At 36.3% G+C, this 23,837-nt stretch overlaps 1 pseudogene; it reads left to right on the top strand.

The window, feature by feature from the left end:
* Positions 1–4,428: 4,428 nt before the first annotated feature.
* Positions 4,429–23,837, top strand: part of LOC115989308 — a 29,135-nt pseudogene continuing 9,726 nt past the window's right edge.

Below are 23,837 nucleotides of genomic sequence, written 5' to 3'. Positions count from 1 at the left end.
TCCTCTTTTATTGCAATCTGCCATAAAAAGGTTCAGTGGAAGCCTCACGATAGATGTGAGGTTTGTGTAGTGTAGCAAGGGCAGTGTAACAATGATAGTCAAGTAAATGTGCAAGAATAGATCTTACCTGAGTTGAGTGACAAGGTGGAATGTCTTGTGCAAGATTTTCAGGCGGAGTAGGAGCAAAAGACCCAAGCTCAGGGTTGGGGTTGGGTAGCTCGTCTTCAACCTGTTCATCTTCCACCTGTTCATTAAAGGGTGAACTAGGAAAGGAATTAGTGATATCTGGTGGTTGGACAGAGAAGTCTACAGGAGAATCAGGAGCAACTATAAGAGGATCAGGAGCAGCTACAGAAGGAATATGTGCCTCATTTAGAAAGAAATCTAAGACAGAGGAGGAAGATAGGGAGGCACGGAAGTGAGAGAGCTCGACAAAGAGGCGATGTTCCCAAAAGACAACATTGCGGGAGATACGAAGACGATGAGAGACAGGATCATAACACCAATACCCCTTTTGAGTTTCGCCATAGCCAAGAAACAACAAAGCCTTAACCGAGGCTCAAGTTTGTTATGCTTATATGGCTGAAGAAGAACGAAACAAGTAGAATCGAAGGAGCGAAGGTGGTAATAGTCTGGAAGTGACCCAAAAAGGCACTCATATAGAGTTTGATTTTGGATGACAGTGCTTGGAATACAATTAATAGTATGAATAGCATGAAGAGTAGCTTCACCCCAAAAAGGAGCAAGAACTTTGGCAGAGAGAAGGAGAGCACGAACAGAGTCAAGAATATGACGAAATTTTTGTTTAGCTCTACCATTTTGTTGAAAGGTACCTAGACAAATTAGTTGATGAGCAGTGCCATAGGAATGCAAAACAGCTTGGAAAGCATATTGAGTGTACTCAAGAGCATTATCAGATCAAAAAATTTTGATACGTTTGGAAAATTAAGTTTCAACCATTTTTGCAAAATTAGAATGTACTTGCAACAATTCAGAACAATGTTTCATATTAAAAATCCAGCTATAGCGAGAGTAATCATCAACAAAGACAACAAAATATCGAGATCCACCAATTCTAGAAACAGAGGAAGGCCCCCAAACATCAGAATGAATAAGGTCAAAGATATCAGTGGATATTGGTTCACTAGTATTGAAAAGCAAAGCTGATTGTTTTCCTAACTGACATGAAATACAATTAAAATTTTCTTTAGACACTGAACTTAACAAATCTCTGGAAGCCAATTGTTATACTTGAGAAAAAGATGCATGACCCAGTCGAGCATGCCAAAGTGCAAGGGAAGAAATAGAAGGAACTGCAGTAACTGCAACAACAGAATTAGAAGCAACAAGTGGAAGACGAAGGTTGTCCACGGGAAACATACGTCCAACTCTAGGATCGGTCTCAAGCTCCCGTCCTGTCCTCGGATCCTGCACAATACACCCAGAATAATCAAAGATAATGCGATAACCCATATAAAATGTGTGATGAACATTACCACAAAATGACAATAAAGGATTCTAGGCCCGCCCCATGTGAGGAAGGATACGTGATAGACCAGAAGGCAGACACTACTTTTTGAGTTAATGGGCAACGTAGCAAGTGTTGGGTCCGAATTATATTACCATTAATATTATTAATTCCAAATAGTAATCACACAAAAATACAAATATTATCATTAAAAAAATTAGGGGAGAAATTTCGAATTAATTTCACCATTATCAAATCAACTACAATATTTTTTGTGTATGTCTTACGACTAAAGAATTTTTTTTTTTTTGGCTCTCACATACACTCTTTTTGTGTTTCATGAAGGCAACAACACTTTGCTCTCTCCTCCCTGGCTATCTTCTCGAAGGCGGCAACCCTTTACTCTCTCCTCCTTAACTATCTCCTTGAAGACGGCAACCCTTTGCTCTCTCATCCTTGGCTATCTCTTCGAATGCGGTAACCCTTTGCTCTCTCCTCCTTGGCTATCTTCTCAAAGGCGGCAACAATTTACTCTTTCCTCCTTGATTATTTTGTCGGAGGCAGCAGCCATTTGCTCTCTCCAAAGTGAAAATCCATTTTTTCTCTCTTGGTTTCATGCTCTATTTTCTCCTCTCCAGAGGGAGGACCCCTAGGCCAAAGACAAAGCCAAAGCCAAAGCCATCAAATTCTTTGTAACATTTCTATTTATAAGAATCTTTTTCTACTCCTCTTGAACTAGGAATATATTACTTCTTTAACAAGAAATATACTTTCCTTCCACACCAAAGAATAGTCTTTCCTTTCACACCAAAAGAATAGTCTTTCCTTTCACACCAATGAATAGACTTTCCTTCTATACCAAGAAATAGTCATTCCTTCCACACAAAAGGAAACCCAAATTAATTTATTCTTCTTCAACTAGGAAACCTAATTGACTTTCCAAGTTATAATTGGACTTTGAGGTAATTTCTCAACAACAAGGACTTTGTTGACATCTATTACAGTTTGTCGTCTGATATGTGTTTGAAACCTTAAGGGATTCTTTCAATAGTTTACTTGGTTTGTGTCTTAGTGATAGACTGCACACATTCGGATAAATATTTAAGTATTTGACTAGTTCCGAATGTTTTTACTAACAAAAAACAAAGAGAGAGAAAGACCCAGATAAACAAAAACATTGATAGAAGTTAAATAATATATAAATTTTACAAAGTCATAGTATATAAAATGTTGAATAAAGTAAGCAAAATAATGACCAAAATTTCAAGACGAGATTGTCACATTAGTATTTTACATAAAATAATTACCAAAATTTCAAAGTAAACAAAATAATGACCAAAATTTCAATGGGAATTTAGTAAGGATGGAGTGTAAAGCTCATGTTTTACACCATTCAATAGGAGATTGTCACATCAGCGTTTTACTTAAAATTCAATACACCCTACCATACCTAATAACATCTCAATAAACTCTCAATTTGGTTGGATTTATATTTGGGGCTACTAAAATTGATTGGATGTGGTCGTGCTTATTCTTTATATATATATATATATATATATATATATATATATATATATATATATATATCTATATTATGACTTTACTCTCACTACGTACATATCTGATATCTCATTATCATCTCACCATCCTCAACTCACATGTAGCAAAAATGCCAAAAATAACCTTCTTCGAGACAAAGACTCACAATCACAAAACCATAATACAAAATCACATAAAAAACTAAGGTTGTCAATAGGGTTGTCCACCACTTGCCTAGACTTGACGATTTGCACTTAATAACTGCCTGATCCAAGTGGTGGTTTGGTCAGCTACGGGTCGCCCGTGCTAGGACTCGATGTTGTCGGTTTGAGTGGTGGTTTGGCTATCTAAGAAATCGATGAACTCAACCCGCCCGAAGACTTGTTCTCTCCCTATCAGAAATTGTGAGTTTTGGCCAAAAATATGGTAAGCCCGAACTCTAACTCTGCCAATATTAGGTGATCTCGGCCAAATCTCGATAGATCTAGCCAGATCTCAGCCAGATCTCCATAGATTCGAAGGAATATTGGCTAGATCTTGTTAGATCTGGCCAAATCTGATGAGATGTGACCAAATTTTAGCCAAAATCCAGCAAGATCGAAAAACTGGAAATTGACCGATACACACCCGAAATTGATATGACCCAATCCAGTTGATCTGAAATTCTATTCGGGTTGATTGCGAGTTAAAATCTCCCCCACCCAATGATGTTGGCTCGAGTTTAGGTTAGGCACAAACCCAGCTAGACCCAACTCATGGACAGCAGTAGTTGCTAATATCGTATCATAGGTCATTTCAGTTTAGTCGTGAAAATAATATATTTTGATACCTGTAATACTAGCGTATTGTTTCGAGATTACAATAATATATATATATATATATATATATATATATTGGAAAAGTTAGTATGTAAAATAGAAAAAAGAAAAAGAAAAAGAAAAAGTAAGTTATACTAAAATGATGAGGAAATTTTGCACAAAGTTATATGTATGCTTAACAGTTGATTGATTGGTTGTATAATTTAAGTATGCCCATTTACGGGCTTCCATTGATAGATAACAAAGGGACTGTTTGGTATGACATTTTAAGTAACAGTTTTAAATTTTTAAATAACATTACACGTATTTTCATACACTTTTTTACCCATACATATTTTTAAAAAATACAAATAACATTACTAGAGCAGCATTACCAATCGGGCCCAAAGTTTTTTGTATTTTTGTAAATTTCAAACAAACTATTTATTTCAAGGGAGTTAATAATTGACCATGGACTTTGGGAGCCAGTTGCGTTTCACTCCACACTTCTATTATGGACCGCAGCCATCTTACCATATCAAGCTTGACAACACCCTCAGCCACGTGACTAAGGAATATTCAATATTCAGCACAACCCAGCAAAGGGTTGTAAGGTTTCAAGCTAGATGGAACTCCTTTTCCTTTGATATGTGATTTGATTCAACATCGCTGCCTCTGCCCTGTCCTCTAATGGCTAACATAGCCACATAGGAGCATATGTTCTCTTTATTTACTGTTTCACACGGTTCATGGAGCCTGCCTATTCCGAAAGTAACACATTAGTACTTGGTCAACAGCTCAAAGATGGTCAGTATTTGGCTTCTGCTTCAGGGAACTACCAGTAAGGATTCTTTAGTGGCAGTGGAAGAAAACGTTATGCAGGAATATGGCATAAACAAGCGGATGCTAATGTGAGAACAGATAAGAAGCCACAACCAGGTGTTTCAGATTATAGAAACGGCTACATAAGAAACATATGGAATGAACAAGCTGATGTGAGAACAGATAAGAAGCCACAACCAGTGTGGGTCGCAAATCGAAACTCCCCAATCTTTGACAATTCTGGAATTCTTACAATCAGTAATGATGGCCACTTGAAAATCTTACACAATGGTGGAGCGGACATTGTACTCTTTTCGGTTCCATTAGTGAACAACGCAAGTGCTACTCTGCTAGATTCAGGCAATTTTGTCGTACATGAGCTGAATTCAGATGGATCTATAAAGCAGGTTGTTTGTAATAGCATGTTTTGTTAATTTATTCAAATTTCTTAAAAAATTACATTTTACAAGAGTTCCATGGCAGTTAGGAAACTTTGCTTTCTTCAATTTTTAAGTGAGGACCTTCCAGCCTAGCCTTATCATAAGCATGTTTTCATGATTATTTTTATTCTCTTTGTTGTCATCAAGTTTGAATTGTAAGCAGGAAGCAACTGTATATCCTATGTTCTTTTTGTTAAATTCAAGCTGATAATTTTTGGTACTATATATTCATCCATCTGTGCATTATTTTCTTACACAGGTTTTGTGGCAAAGCTTTGACCATCCAACCGATACTCTTCTGCCAGGGATGAAACTTGGAATTAATACAAAAACTGGGCATAAATGGTCACTAACATCATGGTCAAGTGACGAAGATCCTGCGTCAGGTCCTTTTACACTTGGGATGGACCCCAATAACAGAAACCAGTTGATCATCTGGTTGAATGGTGAAAAATACTGGGTTAGTGGCCTTTGGCAAAGTTCTAATTTTAACTTGCCACACGCATTATCAAATGATGTAGACTACCATTTTATCTACCATTCAAAAGAGAAAGAAAAGTACTTCATGTATTTTGTGTACGAAGATGTCATCTCATTCCAAAGGTTGACATTAAAGGCATCGGGCGCTCTTTTTGGTATGGCCACGAACACAGAAAAAGAAATCCTTTCTTGTAGGGAACCGTCCCTCCGTAATGGATGTTTTGGGGAAACATCTAGCAGGTGTATTCTGGGTGATGGGTTCACGGCTGGAAAGGCCATCATGCCTCAGAATGGATTCAAATTCAGCGAATGGGATAAACTTACCTTAAATGACTGTGAGGCCATATGCAAGAACTATTGCTTTTGTGTTGCCTATGCTTCCACAAGTGATGATGAGATTGGCTGCGAGATTTGGGACAAGAGAGATGGAATTTTCATGGAGAATGATTCAAATGCTTCTCGATATATATACCTCCGCAATTCACCTTTTGATTTTGGATCCAAAGGTAACTCTGCATCATTGTAGAAGTTTATTAAGAGAAAACGATAGTTAATGAGTAAAACGATAAAAGTAGAGAAGTTTATAAGATACGCTTACTTACATATTTGATGCATTAGATATATTATTCTCCACAGATAAAAGTTATATTGGGACCTTTGCTCTTATTAAACATTATGAATTTTAAAACATCAACTTCTCATAAATTTTAGTATTTATCTAAAACTCTCATTTTATTACAATGTTTTGTTCAGTTACTGGATCCTAAAGTTTAATTCAATTAAAGATTTATATCATTTGTAATTGAATTTTTTCATAATTTATCTACAAAATGAAACCTATTAAACAGTAAATTGCAATTTTTGATCTAATTATTAAGAGCACAGAAGTTGAAGAAATCTATTATAAGGAAATATATGTGCATTGACCAGCTGCCTTACTAGACCATGTCTTGCTTGAGGGTTCCAAACTTCGTTGTTCTCTAATAGGGAAAGGTAATGTATGGCTAGGAATATTCTTCAAATGGATTAATATTGGATAGTTGTTGTTGCCAGGCAACAAACATATTATATTTTCCCTTTCAGATGAAAGCCACTCAAAGATGTTTAAAAAATGTACTTTTCAAATTTTCACTGATAACTTCAGCCAAGAAGCATCTATATTTAACTGTGCTCCACAGTAGATTATGTATAACACTTGTCTCTCTGAGTGACTGGTCTGTCACGCATCTATTAATCAGATATGGAAAACTATTTTGGTCTTTCTCGTAAAACACTTCACCTTCATTTACTGCAAAAATGTTTGGAAAAATGATAATTATCTGCCTCTCTCTACATTTTAGATTTGTTACTTGGTACCACCGTACCACCTACATTTTTATTCTTTCCATAAACATGCAACACTGGCTAGTGGCAAGATGGGGGTTTCAGCCAATATAGTTGATACATTCGATGAGCTACTAGTTAGTAGAATTGGCTTTTGCACATTCTCAATCTTGAATCGCATTTCCCAGTAAAAGCAGTTGGTTTACTTGATAGATAAATTTTACATAAGCCAATTAATTATTTAAGGAATCAATATTTCTAGATGTGCTAGCTTTACTCTGAATTTGTAAGTCTTCAAATAGATACTTTCTCTAATGACACACTATCATAGTGTTATACGTAATGTACTGAACCATGAATACTTCAGGAGAATAAATTGAGTTATGTGATAAAGTGAGTGAGATGAACTGAGCCATATTTTAGGAGAATAATTTGAGTTAATTATGTTATAAAGTGAGTGAGATGCACTGAGCCATTTCCATTTATCTTGCTTACACAATGAAAAGAGCCACTAGTTTTTCTCTCTATCAAATCAAATTTGCGATATGTATGTTATGATTTACTAATTTAAATTAAAAACAAGGATTTCATTTGATTTAATTTGGCTTTAAAGGTGATATTTAATTTTTTTGTAGATTTTTTAAGTCCTATACGTACCCCTTTCGTTTCTAAGTTATTGTAGGCAATAAGCATAATTTAAAAAAATTCTACGTTTAGTTGTTTATGCAGAAAAATCGCGAGTTTCATTCCTATTTATAAGCATCATCATTGCAACAATAGGAGGACAATGTATGCTGGCATTATTATACTGTTTCGTATGGAGAAAACATCGAGCAAAAGGTATTCTAGTAGTCATAATGACTCAATTTGGTTTGAATGTGATACTTTGTTTCTGTCTTTATTAATCATTCCATATATAAACTTCTTTCCTCATTTTCTGTATTATAATTTGTAATTTGTAATTTTTCATCTTTTTCCATTTTTAATGCAGCTAAACCACTGATACGGATCGTCATCACAAAAATAGGAGGTCTCAGTGTACTCATGTTCAGGTCCATTCGCTATATGATACAAGAAAATCTTAGATATTGCGGTAATGCCTCTGCAATAAATTAAATGCATATAAATAATAATTAAATTAATGAGTGATCTCTTACCATGTCTTACCTTAATTAGCAGGGAAGAGAAATAGAGAGAAAGATATATTATTACATGAGCTAGAAAGAAGAGATGGTAAGAAGAGCCATGAACTGCAATTTTTCAGCTTTGAAATCGTAGCATCAGCCACAAACAATTTTACAACTACAAGCAAGCTTGGAGAAGGTGGGTTCGGATCTGTTTACAAGGTATACTTCATAAAAATTTTAATAAAATGACAGAATAATTTAAAGAGAAGTTGTTTGATTTGGACTAATTAGTTATTATTTCAGGGACAACTACCTGATGGGCAAGAAATTGCAATAAAAAGGCTCTCAAGGAATTCTGGAGAAGGATTTTTAGAGTTCAAGAATGAAGCAATACTAATTGCCAAACTGCAGCACGCTAATCTTGTTAGGCTTGTTGGATGTTGCATTCATAAAGAAGAGAGGATGCTCATCTATGAATACATGCCTAATAAAAGCCTTGACTTTTTTCTCTTCGGTTAGAAAATTTTGACAATTTAGTTAATTATCATTCTTTTTGTTTTTGTCAATTGCTCACACATATGTTCTACTACAGATCCTGCAAAGAAGAATATTCTAGATTGGAAGAAACGTTTCAACATCATTCAACTTTCAAGGGATCCTTCAAGGGCTTCTATACCTTCATAACTACTCAAGATTAAGAATAATTCATAGAGATCTGAAGGCCAGTAACATTTTACTTGATGATGAGATGAATCCAAAGATTTTGGATTTTGGTATGGCTAGAATATTTGGATCAAATGATTCTGAAGTAAACACAAACAGAGTTGTTGGGACATAGTGAGTGATTAAACAGCTTTGCTACAAAGTGCATAAAATATGAATGTGCTTACATGAATGTGTTTTTTCCTTCACATACTAACAAAGTTCGTTCAATTGTTTAGTGGTTATATGCCTCCGGAGTATGTGATGGAAGGGGTTTTCTCAACAAAATCAGATATTTTTAGCTTTGGAGTCTTATTGTTGGAGATTATTAGCAGTCAAAAGAATTATAGTAGTTACCATTCTGAACGGCCTCTCAATTTTATTGGATATATAAGTTCCTAATGACACTAAGCTTATTTTGTCTAAACACCGTGTTATAGTTCATGACCGTAAGAGTCTTGGAATTGTTTCAGGCATGGGAGTTGTGGGGAGAAGGTAGAGGCTTGGAGTTAATTGATACAGCTTTAGGTGATTTAGATCACATTGATCAAGAGTTGAGGTGAATTCATGTGGGTCTCCTGTGCGTCCAACAAAGCCCGGTTGATAGACCTACCATGTTAGATGTGATATTTATGATATATAATGAGGCCAATAAGCTACCTGCACCAAAGCAACCGGCATTTTTCCTCGGAAGGAATATACCAGAGGCAGGAATTGTAGAATGCAGACCAGAAAATTGTTCATCAAATGATATATCAATTTCAGAGATGGTACCGAGGTGAAGGGACCTGAGTCTTTCAACCTATATCGCCGTAAAGCAAATTTTACCATAGAAAGCAACAGTAATATCCCATGTTAACATGGTGGTTGTGTGCGTCACATTTTCCTACTGGGAGAATCACAGGATATATATGTCTATGTATATGGCTCTATGCGCACTGTAGTTTAAAATTTATTTGATTATCTTCTTCCGAATGTTATTAATTTACACATGTTAGCATATGCTCTACAAAACCATCAGATGTGAATTGTAATTCCAAAATTTCCTTTCACCGCAAAAATAGATCTTTTTGAGCACAACTGCTACATCTTTTTATTATCTCTTTCTTGTTTATTTTTAGAGCTCCTGCCAGATTAATTTTATGAATATCGGTTAAATTAATCTTTTAGGTAAGGCTAGTGGTAGAGAACTTTACATGATCAACATTTCATCTCTTGGTCGGCTCCTGATGATTATTCCCCAAAACAAGTGGAACCTAAAGATTCAGGTTAATAATTGTACAAATAAGGTTAGAAATGTAAGAATACAAAAATGCTGAGATTTTGTAACAAAGAATTAAGAATGTTGGAACAAAGATCCGAATTTGCTTTGACATAAGACCTAAGTGGGTCCACGTGTGGTGTCATAAACACATGGCAAACAATTACGTAATCAAGTCAAAAAAGAAAGTTCAATAATCTGACCAAAAGGGAAAAGGTCAAAAAAGCCAGCAGTTTGGCTGTAGTGATTGACAATCAACGAGTTAGACTACCGTCATGATCTCGTCTTAAAATTTTCCATTGATATGCATGGCTAGCAAAGGAAGGAAGCTTATTCTGAGACAGATGTATTGGTACAGGGCCAAAAGCTTAGAGACAAGAAGAGCCTAGTCTTAGCCAATTGGACATTCTGGTTGGCACTTTAAGAAATACGTATGTTAGATTTTCATTCAACATTGATATCTGATGATTATAGAATTTAATCTCTTCTGTTTTTAAGGGGCCTAGCTGATCAATTAATTTTTAAGGAGGGTTAGCTTTTCTTTTATATGATACCAATTCTTAGTACCTAATACTTAAAAATGTTGTAATACTATATTTTAATGGTGGGTTTTAGTTAGTTCAACTGAAAATTCTATGATGGTTGAAAAAGAAATCTGGAGTTCAATCCTCACCTGTGAGAATTTTATTTGTGGAAGTCTAATCATTTGAAATTGAGTGTGACAAGACTAGAGTGTGGATTAAAGGCAAGACTCTTTGAATTCTTCTCATCAAAGATTTTGTGGAAGTCTAATAATTGAAAATTGAGTGTGACAAGACTAGGGTGTGGATTAAATGCAAAGAATTTGAATTCTTCTCATCAAATATTTTTTCTAGGGACACACACTGCATATATTTTGATACAAATTTATATTTATTAATATATGATTAGATTCATTACTTACCACTAATTGTTATAAAAATTAATCTAATCTCCCATAATATATGTGGTAGTTATGCAAATGTGTATGTATGTAAATTAACAAAACTTCCAATTAAAAAAAAAAAACATAAAAAATTAATTACAATACAACTCAAGGTTAAGATTAAGGAGAAAAAAAATATCTAATATCACAAATTATTATCTAACTTTTTTGCCACAACTATGATGCAGCAGAGTGTAACCTATGAAAAAAAAAATAATGAATTTATATGTAAGCAATAAGCAATCACTTACAATCTACTAAGGGTGAGTTCGGTTCAGCTTTTGATACTGTGCTTTTTGAAAAAGTGGAGGTTTCAAAAAGTGCGGTATGAAACTGGATTTTTTGAAAAAACTGAGTGTTTCGCTAGCACTTATAAAAGTGGTGGTTTGAGTGGTAAATTACCAAAAAAAACAATGTATATATAAGAGAGTTTATTTCATACTTAAATCAACTACTTCATAACACTTACTCAAAAAAAGAAAAAAAAACTACTTAATAATAATAATAATAAATATATTATTGGTATTATTTTAATAATATTATTTTGCAAGCATGGAGGATATAAGAATAAAATATAATCTAATGGTAGATTTGTTTAAATTCATCTCTAATTAAAAGATATTGAGTAAGGTTGTATCCTTAAGCTACAACTAATTTTGTAGCTAAACTTTATTTTATATATTTATATATATATAAAGGGTGTCCTAAACCTAGACTGGTCAAAACTGAGTCTAACCGTTCCATCGGCTAACTGCTGGACGAGATCTAGATCTAGGTTCCTATCTGGGTTTTGGATCTGTAAATGATAATTCTCATTCTCTAAAGTCCATCTTTCTGGGAAGGTTATTTCCAACCATTTCAGGTGTTAGGTTCTAAAGTCTTAGGATTTTATGTATTTAGAACTCTAATTTATATTGTTGGCAAACCATGATCAAAACAATGTTTTAGAAGTGTTTTATTCTAGCTCAAAGTTGTGATTTTATGTAAAGTTGGAATCGAGTTAAAGCAGGAAGCATTATGCCTTTCGGCTTGGCTCAATCGATCAAAAGACAGACTCGATCGATCGAAGCTCGGGCAGAATGTTTTTTTCAGATTCGTCCAACTCAGTCCTAAGTGTTTTAAAACGTTTTTAGGGTTTCTTATTTGTCCTAAGTATAAAAGGCAAACCCTAGCCACGTTTTAGTGTTGCTCATAATTGCGGTTTGTATAAATCTCTTGTAAGATCTAGAGGAGCTTTCCTTTACACAAATTTAGGGTTTTCAAGGAGAAGATTTATCTACGCCTTGATGATCAATTCAGTTACTGCCATTGAAGCTTAAAGAAAACACAAGCGGGTGTGCTTGTATCTGGTGGTGAATCCAAGAAAGGAGTCCGTGGATTCGGAACTTGTACGTGGTTGTGTCAGTAAGTTCTACTGGTTGCTAGCAATAAGAAGTCGAGCGTGGGGGCTTATAAGTCTTATTGTATGAATTTCGATTCTTTCAAGATAGTGGATTCAAGTTTACCTTGAGGATAGCTAAGTCAAATCCTCCCCAAGTTTTTACCTGTTTGGTTTCTTGGGTGATCATATCTTGTGTTATTTATTTTCCGTTATTTTGCATGATTTGATCTTTTATATTGTGATAACCTAGACTTGTTTAATTGGACTAAATAACAACTTGGCTAATTACCTAGGTTTAATCAATTGTTTTAAGGGGTCTAAAAACTATCAAGTGGTATCAAAATGGGTAGCTCTTTTGTTGTTGATCCTTTGATCACTGAGCTGATTCTTGACCCCTATTGTCATGGAACACGGACACTCTCTAGTTATTCCTCCTCACTTTGATGGGAATAATTATGCTTATTGGAAAGTAAGGATGAAAGCATTCCTGAAATCCGTTGATGAGAGGGTGTGGAACTCCGTTGAATACGGATGGGAGAAGCCCACTACTCCTGTTAGTGAGTGGGAAACTTCTCAAAAAAAAGCAGCTGCATTTAATAGCAAGGCTATGAATGCAATCTTTAACGCTGTTTCTATGGAGGAATTTAAGAGAATCTCTAATGTTGAGGTTGCTCATACTGCTTGGAATATCCTCCAAACTGTGCATGAAGGCACAAAAGCTGTCAAAATTAATAAATTACAACAATTGACTTCGAAATTTGAAAGCATTAGGATGTCTGATGATGAATCTTTTAATGAATTCTATGCTAAATTGAATGATATTGTTAATTCTGCTTTTAACTTGGGTGAAATTTATGATCAACCTAAAATTGTTAGGAAGATTCTTAGATCTTTAACTGAAGACTTTAGACCCAAGGTGACTGCTATTACTGAAAGCAAGGATGTTGACTCCATCCCTGTTGATGAACTTGTAGGATCTCTTCAATTCTATGAGTTGGATCTACCCAAAACTACCAAATCCAAATCAATGGCTCTTAAGTCTGTTGATGATGTTGAAGGTGGTGGATTTGATGATGAGCTCTCTGCTACAGAGATTGCCTACCTTGCCAAGAACTTTAGAAAATTTCTCAGGAATAGTAATATAAAGGCAAGAAGCACAAACACTGCTGAACCTAAAAATTTTAGGAAGCATGATCCCACTAAGGTTAACAACAATGATAAACCTAGAGAAAGAGTAGGTCAATCTTCCAATAATTCCTTGGGCTCTTAGTGTTTTGGATGTCAAGGGTATGGACACATGAAATCTGAATGTCCAACCTATTTGAAGTCTAAGGGTAAGGCTATAGCTGTAACCCTTAGTGATGGTGAAGTTTTTAATAATGAGTCTGATTGTGATGAGGATGGAAACTTCATTGCTTTCACCACTACTGCTGTAGTTGATGAGAGCATATCTGTTGAAGAGAACCCTTCTGATGGGGAACTCTCTGAAGATGCAGATCTTCAAGAGGCCTATAATAAACTTTGCAAAGTTGCTGCAAAGGATGCTATAAATGTTGAACTTGGCCTGAAGAAAATTGAATCTCTTGAGTTTGAAAAGAAAAATTTGCTTGTTAAACTGTTTGATACTAATGATCTTTTGAACAATGTGAAAACTGAAAATATGCTTTTGCTTGATAAAGTTAAATCTTTGGAACTTGATTTATCTGTTGCTAGATCTGCTAGTTCTAAACTTGATTAAATGCTGAGTGTTCAAAAGTCTTCTTCTGACAAAACTGGATTAGGTTATGTTGAAAGCATCTCTGTGTCCGCTCCCTATTCCACAAAGTTTGTTCCTTCATCTTCTTCTTCTGAACCTTCCGTGAGTGAGATAGTGAGTGAAACTATCAAACCCCCTGTGTGTGAGGTTGTTAAACCCTTAGAAGGTTCATCATCTAGGAAGATTAGGGTTGATCTGAAAGAGTTTAGTCTAAGAAGCCTACCCTATCTAAGGACAAGACACAAGATAGGCCTGCATGGGTTTGTCACTTTTGTGGAAAGTCTGGACACATCCGTCCAAACTGCTACAAGCTGCAAGCTGCTAAGAGAGCAAACAAATCAGAAGTACCTGTGCCTCAAGCACTTGATCCTATGGTATTTATTGGTGATTTGGTAAAGGCTTTAAACCTTTATTCCAATCTTGGAGTTGGTAATCATTCTCATGTGAATAAGAACTCCAATGCTCATAGTGCATCTAAAATATTTTGGATGCAAAAGACTCGATCTAACTGAGTCTTTTTGACATGGTCCTTGTGCTTCATTGCTCTACCCTTTGTGACCATTGTTCTTTGGTTTTTTTTTTTTTTTTTTTCTTCTAGGATTTGCATAGCATAACATTCATGCATTTCATTCTAGGTGTTTTTTTTTTTTTTTTTTTTTTAAATAAAAAAATAAAAAAATAAAAAAATAAAAAATTAAAAAAAGAAGAAGAAAAAGGAAGCACATTTTGTTTTGTACTATTCTTCTTGGTTTTTTAGAACAAGGTTGGTCAATTTATTTTCACATAACATGTCTTTTGTACCTTGTTTAGTTTTGATGAGCTTATTTATTGCACTTTACCAGTTGAAACTTTGTAGTGCATGTTGTGTGGGAAAGATGTTTATGGTTTTTGATTACTATGTCTTAATCTTGAAGTCACATGTTTTTAAATGTTTGACTTGAACTTTTAGAGAAAGGCATAAATAACCATCTCACCACTGTTCACTAGCCAATCATGAACACCTTAGTGCATATCATTAGATTTTGTGCTCGAGAAAGTGTAGCATATGCACAAAAAGAACATAAGGTGAAGCCTCGGGTTAAATTTCTTAATTCTTAAAATCAAAATTGGTGTGTACTATTAGCCTTGATGCCAAACTCACATAACTTAAAATTGGTATGTATATTATGAGGTATAAATACAAGAAACTTACATGATTGCATGCTTATGGTCTAGGAGATGTGGGAGTTATATGATATAACTCTTTTGGTGATAATCTCTTTTAAATTCTTTGTGATGAATTTTATAGACTTTGTGATTGATTGCTATTCACATATCACCTCACATGTATCTCAAGCTTTTGCTAGTTGCACACACTACACGAGTTACTCTTTGTTAAACATTGTACATGTTATTGTGTGTTTATGGTCTGACCAACCAAGTTTTGCAAATACTTTGACTTTTGTGCAAAATTAATTTGTTGCTTGAAAATTTGTGGAGAATGCAAGAAATTTTTGTTTTTGGGAATTTGGGCTTAAAATTCTTGTTTTGAAAATCATATCATCACATACTCATGCATTTTTGTTCTTAAATTTCAATGCTTTGAGTTAATTCTAAATGCTTTTCAAAAACTGTGTTTTTCCTCAAAATTTGGTGAGCATCTGCCTATTTCGATCGATCCATTCAGTTTTTCGATTGATCGAAATTTTTTAAATTTAATAGAGAGAGCCTCTATCTGTTTCGATCGATCGAAACTGATTTTCGATCGATCGAACTTGTTTCAAATTGTTTTTATAGAGTCTCTGTCTATTTCAATTAATCGAGGCTGTTTTTCGATCGATTGAAACTCGTGAATCCTATTTTTTTAAAAAGCCAGTTTGGACTTTTCAAAGTCACTTCTTCAAAAAGTTTTTCAACTTTTCTCTCTCTCCACCTTGGCTAAAGGCTTCACCATCAATTTTTTGTCGTTTTCCTCCAAGATTTTTGCAAGGTTTTTGTCCTTGAAGCCCAGTAAGTCTCTTTTGCCCTTCCTTTTGCATTTTATTTCATGATTTCATGCATTTTTCATGCATTATTTTGGGTATTTTCTGCACTTTCAAAATATTGGGGTTTTTGATGATTCAAACCTGTTTTTGTGAAATTGATCAATGGGTTTTTGTCCTAGGATGCTATAATGATGATTCTTGTAGTTTAATTTGATCAATTTTGTGGTTTTTGAAAAATTGGAAATTCTAGGGTTTGAATTTGATCCGAATTGGGGATTTTTGTCTAATTGGGTTAAATTGATGAAATTGGCTTATCAAATTGATGTATTTGGTCATTATTTTTGTTATTCTATCATGTGTGATGATCAATTCGTCAATATTTTTCAAATTGATCAAGTGGTTTTCCAAATTTTGGGGTTTTTGTATTAATACCGCAATGTTCAAGCCAATTTTGTGAATTGAAACCTTTTGGACTTAATTCACTGCATTAGAACATGCATCATAACATTTAAATTGGTCATGCATCATACAGATTTTATTTCTATTTTTTTATGTGCTAACTTGCAAGTTTGCCCTTGGTTTTGGTTTTGTGTTTTGTTCTTTTGCTCTGTGTTTTGGTCCTTATCTTAGCACCATGCCTAGGAAAACTAAAGCCAATAGGACCCCTTCCACTTCCTCTGTGTCTCCCTCTAGGGTTGAGAAGTTTAGGAATGAGAAGTGTCGAGAGGCCTTTGAGAATTTGAACCGTAAGCGTAAGATTTGGGCAGAGCGAGCTGTGGTCTTAGATGAGCTTGATCCGGCCATTAGGGCCAATTTTGAGTCTAAAGGTTGGTTGCCACTCTTAGAGATAGATCATCCACCCCTGACCGCCTTGATTAGAGAGTTTTTCTCGAACCTCTCTTGCCACATCTATGATTCCAACACTGTTAGGAGTTGGATATGAGGTGTTGAGTTCACCATTACCCCTCGGGTAGTAGCTGAGGCTCTTGGGGTTCCGGTTGTTTAGGAGCCTGACTATCCCTATAATGAATCACCCTCATTAGATGTAGTTATGTCTTACATCACTAGGTCATCTATCCAGTGGGGTTCTGATCCTCGGATCACGTCCGCTGAGCTTACCGAGACTGCCTATCTCTTCTCTAGGATAGCGTGTCATTCATTGTGGCCTATTTCTCACTTCCACACCATCCCTTTAAAGCGATGTGTGTTTTTGTATGCCTTTGTTTCTGGAGTGTCTATCAGTTTTCCTCACTTGTTCCTTCATTCTTTGAACGAGGTTCATAGGAGTTCTGCTGTAGGGCATGCGCTGATTCATCCTATTTTCATTCATACGATTTTGCTCTTCTTAGGTCTAGATGGTTTTTCGTCTGGTGAGCCTGTTCATGTTATTGCTCCCATAGGTGCCACATTTCTTCGTCAGAGGGCTACTCAATTGAGAGTTTCTCCTTCTCGTCCTAGAGGTGCGTCATTTAGTGGTATTCACCCTCCTCCCTCTTCTACAGGTGTTGATGCTGCTGAGACTTTAGGTGCTGCTGCTGATGATGATGTTCCTCCACCGATTGCTACGGATGATTCAGACATTCGTCGCACGTTGGATCATGTCTTGACCATTCAGGCGGCTCATGGACAGATTTTAGTGAACATGCTCGATGAGATCCGTGCCTTGCGTGTGGAGTTGGCGCAATTTAGACCACCTCCCTTTTGATGATGGATTCTGTTTGCCCTTTGGCATTCCGTCACAAAAAGGGAGAGTACTTTGTAGAGTTTTTACTTTCAGGGGGAGTTTATTTGTTTTTGGTTGGAGCTTGTGGAGTTCAGATTGTATCTAGGTGCTTCACTTTGTACTTAACTTTTTTAGCTCTTGCCATGTTTTGTTGGGATATTCATGTTGGGGGGAGTTTTATGTTTTGTTGGTACTTTATATGTTTCTTGTTTCAAACTGCTTATTGATTTATATTTATGAGCTATTCATTGATATTTGTCTTTATTTGTGTGTTGTTTGAAATCAAGAAGTTATTTTGTTTACTTGTATTGTTTCCACGCATGCGGTTATGCATTTTGTTTAGTGTTTCAGGAAATATACAGGTTGATTCAATTGAGCTGCTGTCTACACTTGCAACTGATGGATAGTAGTTAGGATTGAATTTGTTTTATGAGCATTATTTTGTAAAGGGCTTTTTATTTTGTAAACTTTGAGCTTCTAGTTGTGTTTTGTCAAGGATTGACAAAGGGGGAGTTTGTTAGGTTCTAAAGTCTTAGGATTTTATGTATTTAGAACTCTAATTTGTATTGTTGGCAAACCATGATCAAAACAATGTTTTAGAAGTGTTTTAGTCTAGCTCAAAGTTGTGATTTTATATAAAGTTGTAATCGAGTTAAAGCAAAAAGCATTGTGCCTTTCGGCCTAGCTCGATCGATCGAAAGACAGGCTCGATCGATCGAAGCTCAGGCAGAATATTTTTCTGCAGATTCGTCCAACTCAGCCCTAAGTGTTTTAAAACGTTTTTAGGGTTTCTTATTTGTCTTAAGTATAAAAGGCAAACTCTAGCCACGTTTTAGTGTTGCTCATAATTGTGGTTTGTGTAAATCTCTTGTGTGATCTAGAGGAGCTTTCCTTTACACAAACTTAGGGTTTTCAAGGAGAAGATTTATCTACGCCTTGATGATCAATTTAGTTGCTGCCATTGAAGCTTAAAGAAAACACAAGCGGGTGTGCTTGTATCTGGTGGTGAATCCAAGAAAGAAGGAGTTCGTGGATTCGGAGCTTGCATGTGGTCGTGTCAGTAAGTTCTACTAGTTGGTAGTAATAAGAAGTCGAGTGTGGGGGCTTGTAAGTCTTATTGTATGAACTTTGATTCTTTCAAGATAGTGGATTCAAGTTTACCTTGAGGATAGCTAGGTCAAATTCTTCCCAGGTTTTTACCGGTTTGGTTTCTTGGGTGATCATATCTTGTGTTATTTATTTTCCGCTGCTTTGCATGATTTGATCTTTTATATTGTGATAACCTAGACTTGTTTAATTAGACTAAGTAATAACTTGGCTAATTACCTAGGTTTAATCAATTGTTTTAAGGGGTCTAAAAACTATCATCAAGGTTCTAGGTACCTGAACTGTGGATCTAACATCTGAGGTTTGGATGAGAGTGGTTTCTCCAAATTTTCTTTTGTCTATGGCTTGGATAAACATGTTTGTTCTGATGCACTTATAATATATTCTATATATAAGGGCTAGTTGTCTAGTTCCATTTAACATAAGAGTTCCATGTGTCTTAATGTTGAGGGTGAGGACCTTCAAGATGTGAGGGTCATCAAGGGCTACAGTGAAATTGGGGAAACAGTTGAAATGAACTGGTCCACCATTTAAACTGGATTCCATGGTACCTAAGAGGCTGTCATTAAATCTAAGATGACGAGTGTCTTTGAAGGCCATAAGGATTGAATTGTTCAACCCTTCTCTAATCAATGGTTTTACTCCTACTTGGACTAGACCAATATGGAGGAATTTATGATCTTCTTCCTTGTGAGCTTTTATTGCTGCAGGGGACAACAAGTAACAAGTAGCATGTTTCATACTCCTTGTTGATGCTATAAACTTGCTCTATAGTCCTAACATGGTAGTCTGTTTTGAAAGTCTTTTTCAAGGACCATGACGATGACTTATAAACCTGGTTTGTGGGTACTTTTGGTATGTTCCAATCTCCTAACTTCTGATCTAAATCTGAAAGTTGGTATGAGTCCGAGTTTACGTTCCATCATCTTGAGGAATCTCAGGGAGGGTTGTACTGCAAGATCTAATGCTAGACGATGAATCACTCCTTTTAAACATCCTATTCATCATTCTGAATTAAGGCTTAAATTAAACAATTATATCCTAATTACCTTTATCTCCAAATTCCTAGATATAATCTTTAGATTTGAAACAGAGAATACACACGGGACAAATGCCTTTTCACAAGCTAACTACAACCTCTTACTGCCGCAAACTCTCCACAATGCTAACACCCTAAAACGCCTCTCTCTCGGCTGACACAGGTGAACCAAGCATGAACAGGAAAGACACTGGGTCTAACTAGGTTGCAAGACGGCTTAGATCTGGTCTTACTCGTCTCAACAGTATACATCTGCAACAAATTTTGGGCTAAAAACAGAGATATGGAAAGGCAGATAACTGGGAAACAATTGATTAGCTTAAACAAATAATATCAAAATAATAGACAGAAGTTTAAACGGGAGGCTTAGCCTACCACCAAAAGAGATTACAGTAAACAAAGACTGAGAAGAAATAATAGATGAAGAAAGTGATAAATGGGAATGGAAGAGTTATCAGAAAATAGATGTAAAACAAAATATAACTTGTAGGAGATAACATATTCAAAATAATGAATAATGCACAAAATAATGGATAGCTATGACAGTTGTACTGGCCAACTTGATTAAATATAAACAGTAACTTACAACTTACGATTGGCCAAAACTTGGCTCTGATACCAAAAGGGGGTAAGTTACTGTTTATCCTTATGAAAGGTATGAAGGCACTTCTTTTGGAACAGAACCCAGGGAAGCAACATCCCTTCAAGAATTTGTTTCACTTAAAATAATATTTTCCAGTGGTAATGTGGCCATCACCTTACAAGAAGTTTTATCTAGGAATTTCCAATTTACAAATGGAGTGTAAACAGAACTTCCACCCTCCATCAAAATTATCCTTGATAACCTCCAAAGAGCCTTTACCCAAAGCAACCACCGCCTTTTTCAGAGAACCCTCAGAGCACTAGAAATACACGTAGTAAATCTTGAGGCAGAAATTGAAATAAGCCGAATTTCCATTAGTCAACTCTTTGGCAAGGAGGATATGCATTCAATGGATAAAATGACTATTATGGGCATTGATTATGCTAGGTTAAGTCTTAAGACTCAAAACCAACTAAGAAGTGTTGTTGCCAACTTGCCTACCGACATACAAGTTCGTATCTTGGGAAGCAAGGCTATGTCTGAATCATGTGACCTATGGTTCAAGCATTTCAGAATATTGGTCACCACCCATTTCCTAGTTTATAGGGAAGACTCGGATGATATTGACAATGCCTTCATCCAGTCAACTTGGGAAGAATACTTTGGGAGCAGCCACAGGGTCTATGAAAAGAAACATCCCTTCCTCGAACTAATAATCAATTATGAAGATTGGTTTGTTGAAGAAGATCCAAGCTGGCTTTCACAAATGTTTGAATATGGCTTTATCAAGCTCATCAAGCTAACAAGCCATAACCAGATCAACCAGTTTCCTCAAATTATCCAACAGGCTGTTTCAGGAATCAAAAGTCCTTTTGTCTCCATTAGATGCTGAAGTACTCTCCCACAATGGGACAATAGCAATTGGATGATTGTCCAACCTGTACACCATCTTGTACTCATCAATGGGTACACCCATAATGGCCCCTAGTTCACTGTAGCCCTTGATGACCCTCACATCCTGAAGGTCCTCACCCTCAACATTAAGACACATGGAACTCTTATGTTGAATGGAACTAGACAGCTAGCCCTTATATACAGAATATATTATAAGTGCATCAGAACAAACATGTCTATCCAAGCCATAGACAAAAGAAAATTTGGAGAAACCACTCTCATCCAAACCTCAGATGTTAGATCCATAGTTTAGGTACCTAGAACCCTGAAATGGTCGGAAATAACCTTCCCAGAAAGATGGACTTTAGAGAATGAGAATTATCATCTACAGATCCAAAACCCAGATAGGAACCCAGATCTAGATCTCGTCCAGCAGTTAGCCGATGGAACGGTTAGACTCAGTTTTGACCAGTCTAGGTTTAGGACACCCTTAGAATATGTTGAACCCAGGCCCAGATCCCCGATAGATCTGCACCAGGATCCCAGGTCTAGATCCTCATTAGATCTACGCCAACCTTTTAGGCAGCCAACTATCTTTCTTCAAGATAGACCTTCATCCCATTGTAGTTCATCTAGAAACCTAGCTCCCTTTCCCAGATCAAGAAGAGACCTAGGACCAGAATTCCAAGGTGTAAAAACCCATTCCTAGGTTAGTACCCCTTGTTACACAGCCAAGCAAGACTCAGTTGCTGATCAAGAAGAAGACAGCACTAGCCAAGACAGTCAAAAACCTCCTTCACCTTCAGAAACTGATATGAGAGATCCCTTTCAGCCAGAAACTGAAATTGATCGTCAGCTCATGGTGATAAGGAAAGTATTCACCCCTGACATGGATGCCTTAGGCAAAGAATTTGAATCAGAAGGGAATAAAGCCAAGAGAGAAGCCTATAGAGCCAACCATACCAAAGAACAATAGGTAGAAGTTTTGGCAAAATGGAAAGAATTCATGAAAGAGATATCCAGCAATGTCCCTTTCTTTGAATACTTTGAGAACCATTTTGAATGGCATAAGAAGTCTTGTGTGATCACCAAAACCAACTGGACCATAGAAGACAACAAAGGAGTTAAGAAAGTTGTTCGGTCTAGTCACCCTCCCCAGGAAGCTATACTATTTAACCACTGTGGTACTGAAAACATAGTTGCTTCTCCCTTCAAGTTCCCAACCGAAGAAGAAAAGGTTGTCAAGAAGGTAATAGAGCAAAACAACTATACCAACCAATGTTTAGGAGTCATAGGAAAATAGCTTGATAGGATCGAAGGTAGGATTGACAATAAGGCTATCCTCCAGCCAGGAAACCCTAGCAAACCTATCCAAACCCTAGAAAAGCCTTTAGTTAAGCTCCCCAAAACCAGACAAGCCAGTCTCAAGCCTAAGCACCAGACAGCTCTAGAAATCGTAGCCCAGAAGCTTGAAGAACTTGTGAAGAAGGAACCAGTCACCCCTTCACCAGATCACACCACAACCAGTAGAGACCCTAGGCTTAGAACCTTACATGCCCACACAGCTTCTAGCAGTTCTAGTAGAACCTCTAGGGAAATTGAAAAAGAGATAGAACACCTAGAAGACCAATTCCGAGGATTACTGGTAAATAAGCTTTACCAACCCAAGGTAAACCCAACCAGCCTTACCAAGAATTGGTACCCCAGACCCACACCTCTTGACCTCCAGTATGAGGAAAGGACTACCCAGTTCACAGTATCCAGCGGTAAACTCTATGAATGGAACATAGATGGTTTATCCAAACAAGAAATCCTAAACAAGATTCAGCATATGACCATGGTAGCCAACAACTACCTAAATGATGGACTTCAAAACACAGAGGTCGTAGAGCTCATGATTTTAGGAACATAGATGGTTTATCCAAACAAGAAATCCTAAACAAGATTCAGCATATGACCGTGGTAGCCAACAACTACCTAAATGATGGACTTCAAAACACAGAGGTCGTAGAGCTCATGATTTTAGGATTCACAGGAAAACTGTTAGATTGGTGGAATAATTGTCTAACAGAAGATTCTAAGGAAGACATTAAACATGCTATCCAAAAAGATGAGAATAAGAACCCCATCTTTGATGAACACATAGGAAGAGGTGTTCCGGACGGAGTCAATATCCTAATCTATACGATCATGAAACACTTCGTAGGTAAACCCAGCAACATTACATCTAGGATTTACGACCAGTTGAGTAACCTTAGATGTAAGAACCTTGGAGAATACAAGTGGTATGAAGATGTGTTTACCACCCGTGTCATGCATAGAAGTGATTGTAACTCTCCATTTTGGAAGGAGAAGTTCATCAATGGCTTACCCACATTATTTGGACAAAAGGTCAAAGAAACTCTTGCTAGCCCTTTAGGTGTCATAGATTATGATAACCTAACCTATGGAGACATCTCTAGTAGAA

Source organism: Quercus lobata, chromosome 5, assembly GCF_001633185.2.
Source record: "Quercus lobata isolate SW786 chromosome 5, ValleyOak3.0 Primary Assembly, whole genome shotgun sequence".
NCBI classification, from domain to species: domain Eukaryota; kingdom Viridiplantae; phylum Streptophyta; class Magnoliopsida; order Fagales; family Fagaceae; genus Quercus; species Quercus lobata.
This window is presented reverse-complemented; position numbering and strand designations above follow the sequence as displayed.